Raw genomic sequence first — 10,699 nt, forward strand, 5'->3', positions numbered from 1 at the left:
GGGGACCAATACCTCCAGCCCCTTCGATATACCGGGCATACGTCAAGCACCCCAAGGCCGTTCCCGGGTAATAGTTAATATTAGGGCCCACTATCTTGGTTCTGGTCGAGAGGGAATGGGCTGTTGTGTGTTCATTTTCTTGGGGATGGGATGCCACCTTCAAGCTCATATCCGAGTGGAACCCCCCTCGTTGCGATCAAGGCCCTCCCCTTTTCCCCCACCCTCCCCCTTATGCCCCATCCCCCCCCCATGGGGGTCCATCCCTTCTTTCTCCCTGAGATTCCCAGCACAGCCTTCTTCTCGCGCTGCGGGGACGTAAAAGGTTCCTTTGTTGTCAGGGACCCGAGCTTGTAATCCGAGGTGACACCTGCTTGCCATTCCCCGCGGCAATTTACCCATGCCCTTCCAAAAACCGCTTCCCCCATATGAGGGAACGGTTGACCCAGGATTTCACGCCGCACCCTCTCCGCCATCTTGGGACCCTTTCTGTGCAACAGGTTTTTTGGCCCCACGCTTCCCCCCCGCAGAGTTGCTCCCCCCGTCCCCCACCCCCCCCCTCCATGTCCTGCCCCCCAGCCAAGGGCCAATTTTGTTTCCAATGAAAGGTTCAGGATTAATCCAGTCACGGCCCTCTGATAATGGGCAATTGGCTCCAAAGGTAGGGACGTTGCAATTTCTCATTATTTATCCGCCAGGCCCCTGAAAATTTGCTTTTACCACCAAGTTGTATGAGAAATACCATTTCATAAGCATTGGGACAAAGAAAACTCACACGGTGTGTTAAAGTGCAACATTGTCAGATTTTAGAAAAACTAACAGTAAAGGCCATGTCATTTTATAACAATTTTAAATTTATATCCCCATTGTAGAAATTACTGCAGGGTTTTAAATATATAGGCCCCCCATTTCAAGAGGCACAATAGTATTAATGTTTGTTGGGCAACAGCCAGCAATGTCCATGGTCAATGAAAAAAGTACAAATGTTTAGTATTTGTGTTGCCAATATCCTTTGTCCATTGCAATGAGGGACTGCTTGAAAGTCTGCAATTTCATGGACATCAACCAGTTGTTGCTGGGTGGTTGCTGTTGCCTCTGTGGTGGGAAAATTTATCCAATGTATAAAAGGAGCTGACAAGCTAGGTGCAGGAACAATTCCGGTCCATATGTTGGGTGAGTCCAGAACAGGGGCGAAACCCCGGTTAGTCCCTTAGATAATAGGGAGTCATTAAGACTGAGGTGTGGACAAAACTTTTACCCAGAGAGTCGTGGTAATGTTATGGATATTCCCTGACACAGAGGGCAGTGGCGGCCAAGGCACTCTGGAATGGATATAAGAGACGAGTTAGATAGAGATCATATCGGGATAGTGGAGCTCAGGGATATGGGGAGAAGGCAGGTCACGTGGTTTGAGTGATGGGGGACAACTCAGCCATGATGTGAAGAATGGAATGGTTTCGGTGGCTCGAAAGGTGCGCCCCCCCCGAATGTCGCTTTCTATATTGCAACCTAATTTTCTATGTTTACTATGTTACTATGTTTCTATGAGAAAAGCAGAAAGAAGCAATTCCAGAACGAGATTCATTTGCGATGAGGACTGTAATTCCCGGTCTAAATTTACCCCCCTTGTTTGGGCCAGTCAAACACCGAATACAAAACAGTTGAAATCCGACTCTCTTTACTATAGAAAAGCCAATACAATTACTAGTCAATACCGCCGCTCCGATACTTGTCTCTATCGGTACACAGCACCTTCAGCCTCGTGCGAATAATAGCAACAACTCCAGAAGTCCGCACTCTGCCATGAGCTATCCCATGCAGACCTCAGCACACCCCAATGTGCTGATACACTGCGTTCCACAATTCTATGTGACTCTGGACGCAAGATAAGAGTGGGTCGGGGGGGGGAGGGGAACCCCCACTAGCCATTCATAATACGGGTTACAAGATTGACATTAAATGACAGTTGCACTACCAATACAATACAAGTTTAAGTTTGTCATTGTACACCCTGATGTATGGTGTGTCTGTCGCAGTCGTCATCCCCACTACCCAAAGAGAACTAAGACACAATCACCATCTACACGAAACTACCATCCAGCGCTATTCCACCACTTCCTCTGCTCCGCCCCGTGACGTGTGAGAGAAGGCAAAGATCTACTCTCTCCCGTGCATTCCCCATTTCCCCGCCCCCCGAGTCAAAGTCAAAGCCCCCGGACGGGCGTCACCGAGCATTCTGCTCCCAAGCGGCGCCATTTCATTTTAAGCCGCGCTCGGGTGATGCTGTGAGAGTGGAGCCACGCTCACCGGTCTGTTGTTGTGGGAGCCCGTGACAATCCCGGACATTTTCGCTTGCGGTGGCTGGTGATTTAATGGCCTCCCGGATCCTATTGGTATTCTTTTCAACTTTAGTGACGGGCTCACTCTGTTGCCGGGTGTTGTAATATCGAGACGTGCTGGAAGCCCTGGAAAAGCGTTTCTCCAGAGTAGGTGACGCCGGGCTCGACCGGTCGGGTCCGTTTCTTGCCTAGATCCTGTGTCGTTGTTCAGCGTCCCATGCCCGACTCCCCTGGGAGGTCAGGGCCACAGGCAGCGACGCCCCCACGCTCCTCCCGCGCGGACCGTCGGCCAGAGCCCCAACAAAGTGGGGTGCGTTGTCCCGTGGTCATTCTCTGCATCTGGACTGGTACCCACGTTCGTTGCATGTCCCGCCGCTGCAGCTCCGGTGCTGGCGACCCCTCCTCCCCTTACGATCTCAACGGGGGGGGGGGGCAGACAGACCCGCGCGACGGAGATAAGACGCGTGCTGACCAAGCCGCTCGGTTGTCGGGGGATAGATTCTTTGCGCTACCCAAAAGTTCTGCCCCCCTGCACCCCGTTTTGCTTTGCTTCGCCCCAGAAGAGTTCCCCTACACACGTCCGCTCTACACTTAACATAGCACACGCAGCTAACACACAGCACAGGCACATCCACATACCCATCCACATTACCATACCCCCACATACACACACCACATCGCTATGCTACCCCCCACATCCCCCACACCTACATACGTCCCATATACGCCCCACACGGACACCCGTCACCCCACCTCCCTACCCATATCTAACCCACCGCCCCACAAGCTCCACATACCTCACACCGCTAGACACATACCCGACACTATTGTGATTCCACACCCCTGGTTATCCACACATCAGAGCCCCACCAATCACATACCAAGTACACCACCCTCTTGCTCACCATTCCTCCCCACCACGCCGCACCCCGATCCCACCCGCCTTCACCCGCACACTTCACCCCCGCCCAAACCCCCCCCATACACACGACCATTTAAATTCTTTAAAAGGGACAGTCTTTTTGATGTGAGTGGAATTAACCAAAAGCACTATTGACTCGGAGCTAGAGAGCCGCCGTGAATGGAGTCGCGCCGCCCACTAGTCTCTGAAGAGCGTCATGGATCATCAGAGCATGATGCAAGATATTTCTGCACCGCCGCTTACAACTAAGTGTCTGTTTGCCCCTTCGATGTTTGAGCGAAATTCGGCCAATCATATAGATTGACATGTCGGACCCCTAATATGTGGTCCGTCTCGCCCCGTGGGGAAGAGAAGGCTGACTGCTGTAGATTAGTTCCCACATCCAATGGAGTGTGACCCTCAGCGGACAGCTATGTTCTGGCTAGACGGACTGTTAGTTGGTGCGAGGCTTTTTAAAGGATGTAGGGGCATGGGATGCGAGCAGGTATGACAGCTCGCGGTGAGAGGATAAAGGCCTGATGGACAGACGCAGCAACTTATAAAAACCAAGTGTGTAGCCTAGGAAAAAGGTCTCTGGTACGGGGTGATAACACTGCGAGACTTCGTGCGACTGTTTGTGGGGGGGGCGTGAGAGCGACACGTTGTTTTATGATAGTTGTGATCGTAGCCACGCGACACAGTGGCGAAATAACCATCACCTACGGAATAATTACGTGTGTTGCCCCCTTCCCCATATCTTCCCTCACCCTATCTTTACCGTTGGCGCGTCTCATGTCCTTGAATATCCTTTACTGAGACATCCTCTCCCCACCTGCCTTTCCAGTGTTGATTGAGCGTAGGGTCCCACAGCCCACGTTCTTTTCTCCTGTTCGAGGCAAGTTGTCGCTTTCTTATTTCCCCGTTTTCACCTTGCCATATTCGTAACTGTGTTCGCGACAGCGTCGCGCCTCAGTGGCTTCGCTTTGACCCCCTGTCACCTCTTTGATCTACGTTATTTTCCGCCTATGTTTGGCCGCTCCGAACAGACTAGAAATATCTCGTGTTTCCACTAAGAACTCTCCCTTTCTACCTTTCCTCTGACGATTTCCTCCGTATCCTCAAGCCCAGGCACGTCTTTCCTTCAGATTATGAAGTATGCCTCCCGGTGACCGCACGACGGTGTGCAACCACGCGCACTCGCTATTATGTTTGTGCCAAGCTTCCTCTCAATGGGTGATCAAAAACGGCAACGGCACGGACTCTCAGTGGGTGACCTTAGGGCCGTACGACAACTCTGCAGAGGACCTACTTCTCCTAGATCTGCCCCAAATCTCTTGTGGGACCTGCAAGAGATTCCTTTTTCCCTGCAATGCGGTGTGTCTCTGCAGCAGCTTACTTTTATTGCCTGCTGCCCAACTGACCCCCGATCATTGGTACTTCCTCTTTCCGCACACCGGCCACCTTAGATATCGTTGGACGTCCCCAAGCACCGTGTCTTTTTTGTACCCAAGGTGTGCTCGCCTTCACACACCCACCCCTCCACATCAAATGAACCGCCTTGCTTAAGGCTGGTTTTTTTTGCCAGAGCTGAGATGTAGTGATGTGTGTTCCCTAATTGTTGTAAGTCCCCCCTGTCCCCGTGGTGGGCGGCGGGCTTGCGCCCAGCGGGTACCGTGCCTTTCTGTTCTCGTTGGAGGTCTCGTGTTGCGTGTTTTTATGTGTTTCGTAGCTCACTTATTATGTCTCGTTTGTGTTTTTAGTTGTCGCTGATGTTTCTGTGTGGGGGGGGGGTGGGGTCGCCCCTATTTTATTTATCGGTGCGTGGTTGCGTCTTCCGAAGTGGATCTCCGACTTTTGGTGGCGGATCTTATTCATCTGCCCTCCGTCTGTGTGCTGCGACTCCCTTCCGCGGTCCTAATCGCCCGGAGATGCTGGACGCGATCCTCGACGGCCTCAGGGCGTGACGCTGGTGCAGGTTTGGCAGCCCAGCTCGGACTCGCTCTAGAGTTTGGCGATGTCCCGCTTTGTTGGGCCGGTTGCTGTGTCTCGGTGAGCTCGGGCATAGGAGGTTGGGATTGTGTGTGCCGGTTGCTGGCACTGCGCCTTAGTTAGCGAGGGTGTGTAACTGTCCTGGTGCATTTTCGCAGCCTCGGAGTATTGCGGTAGCGAGACTGGCCGCCGGGAGAGTCAGCTTTTGGCCCCTGGTGCTGTGCAGCTTTGACTGCAGGGCCTAGGCGGCCTTGCATACCGTTTAGGTTCGTGCCTACACCAGCAGTGTTGCGTTGGTTGTTTTTTTTTTAGTTGGCCTCCGGTCTGGTGGGGGAGAAGGTGACAGCCACGGGACGGGTTCTGGCTGGTTGTGTGGTTGACGTTTCCGGCGGGTTCGTGGTTTTTGTTTGCGGTCTCGCACGACGCTTTTTTTTTTTTCCCCCGCGTCTGCTGTTTTTGTTTGGACTGGTGGGGCTTGGCGCACGGGCTAACCCCTTTTTTCTGCTTTATATTCACCCCCGGGGCTGTGTGTCTGCCTATGTGCCTGATTAGCGGCGCATGAGTTAAATTCCGCCTCACCCACCCTCCCCCTTCCCCTTTTTTTTCGGGGTTTGTGCCCCTTTTCCCCTGTTGTATCGCCCGTGTCAGTTCACAGTGCGTGTTGTATGTTTTCCCACCAGGCCCCTGATGGGAGAAGACGTGGCGAATGAGACTTTGCCTACATCTACAGGAGGAGTGGTGGTGTGGGAAGCTCTACCCCCCCTCCTCGCCCCTTTTGTTCCCGTGGTGGTGTACCTATGTTTTTATGTTTGTACGCCTGGTATCGACCGCTGCTTGGCACTTCGTGCAGACTCTTTCGTGTTTGATTTTTAGACCAGATAAAGTGTGGCCCGTCAGTTGGCTCTGTCTGGATATTCGTTCACACATATTCTCTGCCCCAGCCTCATAGTCTATCATTCCCTGACAATGGTTTGATTTTTAGGACATCGAGCGGCGCCACACCACACATAGATATCCCCATACGGTGTTTTGTGGAACGGTGTGAGAAGCAAATTATCACCGTCCCTGTTCGCAAATGGCGATCTGTGTTTTGGTTTCTCGTTGCTGAGCGAGGGGGTTGTGTTCCACTGCCGCACATTAGCCGTATGTGGGTTTCAGATTCATAACGCGGCTATCTTGAGTATCAATGTATGGCCACACATGGAAGCGGTTCGCCACAACCTAACGCTTATTCGGTTGCAGGGATCAGCTGCCAGATTTCATAATCAATCACGCAGGATTGACCAACAAGATAGTCAGACTCAGCGCGAGGGTGTCTTGTTTCCAGCGGCAGCAACGGCAGCGGAGACCCAACTCGCGGCCCGGAGCTGTGGCGGCGGCAGCGACCACTCGCGGAGTTTGAATCGGACCGTTCACGGAGCCCGGTTGAGCATGATGTACATATATGAGGATTTACCATCACCCGGTGGGGTCATAACATTTGGAGCCTGGATCGCCTCGGCGCAGAGGGAGAACAAAGAGGAGAAGAGACAGAGACTTTAAGATTTTGCCTTCCATCACAGTGAGGAGGTGTTTGGTGAACTCACTTTGGTGGATGTTAAATTTGTGTTGATTGTGTGTTTTTGTCATTTTTATTATATGTATGACTGCAGGGAAACAAAATTTCGTTCAGACCGAAAGGTCTGAATGACAATAAAGGAATCTAATCTAATCTAATCTAGTCTTTTCAATCTTTCCTCATATGACAGTCACGCCATCCCAGGGATCAATCTCGTGAACCTACGCTGCACTGCCTCACTCACAAGGATGTCCTTCCTCAAATTAGGAGACCAAAACTGTACACAATATTCCAGATGTGGTCTCACTAGAGCCCTATACCATATAACCATATAACAATTACAGCACGGAAACAGGCCATCTCGGCCTTCTAGTCCGTGCCGAACACATAATCTCCCCTAGTCCCATATACCTGTGCTCAGACCATAACCCTCCATTCCCTTCCCATCCATATAACTATCCAATTTATTTTTAAATGATAAAAACGAACCTGCCTCCACCACCTCCACACAGCTACCACTCTCTGAGTAAAGAAGTTCCCCCTCATGTTACCCCTACACTTCAGTCCCTTAATTCTCATGTCATGTCCCCTTGTTTGAATCTTCCCTACTCTCAGTGGGAAAAGCTTTTCCACGTCAACTCTGTCTATCCCTCTCATCATTTTAAAAACCTCTATCAAGTCCCCCCTTAAACTTCTGCGCTCCAAAGAATAAAGCCCTAACTTGTTCAACCTTTCTCTGTAACTTAGTTGCTGAAACCCAGGCAACATTCTAGTAAATCTCCTCTGTACTCTCTGTATTTTGTTGACATCCTTCCTTAGGCGACCAAAATTGTACACCATACTCCAGAATTGGCCTCACCAATGCCTTGTACAATTTTAACATTACATCCCAACTTCTATACTCCTATACAACTGCAGAAGAACCTCTTTACTCCTATACTGAAATCCTCTTGTTATGAAGGTCCACATTCCATTAGCTTTCTTCACTGCCTGATGTACCTATAAGCCAACTTTCATTGACCGGTGTACAAGGACGCCCAGGTCTCGCTGTACCTCCCCCTCACCTAACCTAACCCCATTGAGATAATATTCAACCCCCTTGTTTTTGCCGCCAAAGTGGATAACCTCACATTTATCTATATTATACTGCATCTGCCACACATCTGCCCACTCACTCAATCTGTCCAGGTCACACTGCAACCTCCTAACATCCTCTTCACAGTTCACACTGCCACCCAGCTTTGTGTCATCCGCAAACTTGCTAGTGTTGCTCCTAATTCCCTCTTCCAAATCATTAATATATATGGTAAACAGTTACGGCCCCAACACCGAGCCTTGCGGCACTCCACTCGCCACCCCTGCCATTCTGAAAAGGACCCGTTCACTCCTACTCTTTGCTTCCGGTCTGCCAACCAATTTTCTATCCAGGTCAACACCCTACCCCCAATACCATGTGCTCTAATTTTAGTCACCAATCTCCCATGTGGGACCTTATCAAAGGCTTTTTGAAAGTCCAGATACACTACATCCACTGGCTCCCCTTCATCCATTTTACTTGTCACATCCTCAAAAAATTCCAGAAGATTAGTCAAGCATGATTTCCCTTTCATAAATCCATGTTGACTTGGACTAATCCTTTTACTGCTATCCAAATGCCCCATTATTACCTCTTTAATAATTGACTCCAGCATCTTTTCCACCACCGAAGTCAGGCTAACTGGTCTGTAATTCCCTGTTTTCTCTCTCTCTCCTTTCTTGAAAAGTGGGATAACATTAGCTTTCCTCCAATCCACAGAAACTGATCCTAAATCTATTGAACATTGGAAAATGATCACCAATGCATCCACTATTTCTAGAGCCACCTCCCTGAGGACCCTAGGATGCAGACCATCAGGCCCAGGGGATTTATCATCCTTCAGTCCCATTAGCCTACACAATACTATTTCTCGCCTAATGAAAATTTATTTCAGTTCCTCTACCTCCTTAGATCCTCTGTCCTCCAGTACTTCTGGGAGATTGTTTGTTTCTTCCTTAGTGAAGACAGATCTGAAGTACCTATTCAACTCGTATGCCATTTCCTTGTTGTCCATAATAATTTCACCCGTGATGCCTTCAAGGGACCCACATTTGACTTTGCTACTGTAAATTTATTGGATTCTTCTAAGATGTTTTGTAAGAAGTGGGATCGAAGAGCGCTGCAGAAAATTAACAACATTGCCCAGTTCCCACAGTCGAAGGAACTTGCAGGAAGAGCTGCCTCAAGAAGGTAGCTAATGTCATTAAATACCCACACCACTCTGGTCAAGCTCTCTTCTCACTGCTACCATTGCATAGGAGGTACAGAAACCTGAGGAGCATAACCTCCAGGTTCAAGAACAGCTTCTTCTTATCAAACGTTGGGTAATGAACCACCCTGCACAATCCTAACCACAGCCTTACCTCAGCATTGAACTACTCTGTATTTTGGGGAGAAAGAATGGGTGACATTTCGGGTCGAGATTCGTCTTCAGATGACCCAAAACGTCACCCATTCCATCTCTCCAGAGATGTTGTCTGACCTGCTGAGTTACTCCAACATTTTTAGTCTATCTTCAGTTTAAACCAACATCTGAAGTTCCTTCCTACACATAGTATGTACTTTGCACTATTATAGTTGCTCTATATACTTTTTGCTCTATCATGGTCTGGTTTATTGACAGTAACTGACAATTTGTTTAATATTTATCGCTGTTACGTCCAATGTGTCTATAAAATGTGCGGCAAGTACGAATTTCATTGTTCCAGTTCATATCTGGAGCATATGGCATTAAACACTCCTGAGTGCTTTATTAAGTTTGTGGTGTAAGCCTGGATGGTTTGTAATGGCCTTGTCCCAACTCCAGTGTGGTTAGAAATCATTTCCAACCAAGCATCATCCTTTTAGTAAAGGAGTCAAGTGTTAGTTGCAATAAGAGAGTTCGGTATTCCAAAAAACGCAATGAATTATGGGAATTATCAAAGATCACTCGCTTTAAGAAAAAGCTAACAAGTGCTGACTGTATATAAATTCTTATTCATGATTTATGTGTAAAAATATATTTAATCTGAGGAACAGGGGTGCCAGGTAGCTGGGAGCGAGGTGTGACAGCGAGATAGAGGGGGCAGACGCGAGTGGGAGATGGGGTAGGGGGAGACTAGACTGGCGGAGAGACATTCTTGGCTGCTGCGCGCACACAGATCCACGCCTCATCCGCAACAAGGATTGAACCCCCACTGGACCGTCCCCATTCCACCCCCCCTCCCGAGTGTTCTATCCCTACCCATGAGGCGGACGGAGACATCGGGACCGATGGGACACCGGCCCCCAGGCGCACAGCCAGCGCGGAGAAGTGCCAACCCCAGCTCAACTCCACCAGCCCCACCGGGCCAGCATCTCCCCCTCCCCTCCCGTGCCAGCTGCAAGTCCAGGGCCATCACCGCTCCAAGCCTGCGCCCCCGCTGCTGGCCAACCCAGCTGGACAGGCGGAGCTGAGCTGGAGCCCGGAAGGGGATGGGGACAGCCCAGTAGCAACTCAACAGCGCCCTCAACACAGGAGACCCGGGCCCGACCACGGACAAAATGCAGGCCTGCACACAACGCAGCAACATAGTTGCCGAGAACGTTTATAGAGAGTGACATGACCTGGTCATGCGCAGTCGGAATACCAACCTCGCTTACAGTGCATTACAGTACAGTACAGTACAGTACAAGGATGTCAACACAATAGAGAAAGTACAGAGGAGATTTACTAGAATGTTGCCTGGGTTTCAGCAACTAAGTTACAGGGAGAGGTTGAATAAGTTAGAGCTTTATTCTTTGGAGCGCAGAAGGTTAAGGGGGGACTTGATAGAGGTCTTTAAAATGATGAGAGGGATAGACAGAGTTGACGTGGAAAA

Source organism: Leucoraja erinacea, unplaced genomic scaffold, assembly GCF_028641065.1.
Source record: "Leucoraja erinacea ecotype New England unplaced genomic scaffold, Leri_hhj_1 Leri_1070S, whole genome shotgun sequence".
Taxonomy (NCBI): Eukaryota; Metazoa; Chordata; class Chondrichthyes; order Rajiformes; family Rajidae; genus Leucoraja; species Leucoraja erinaceus.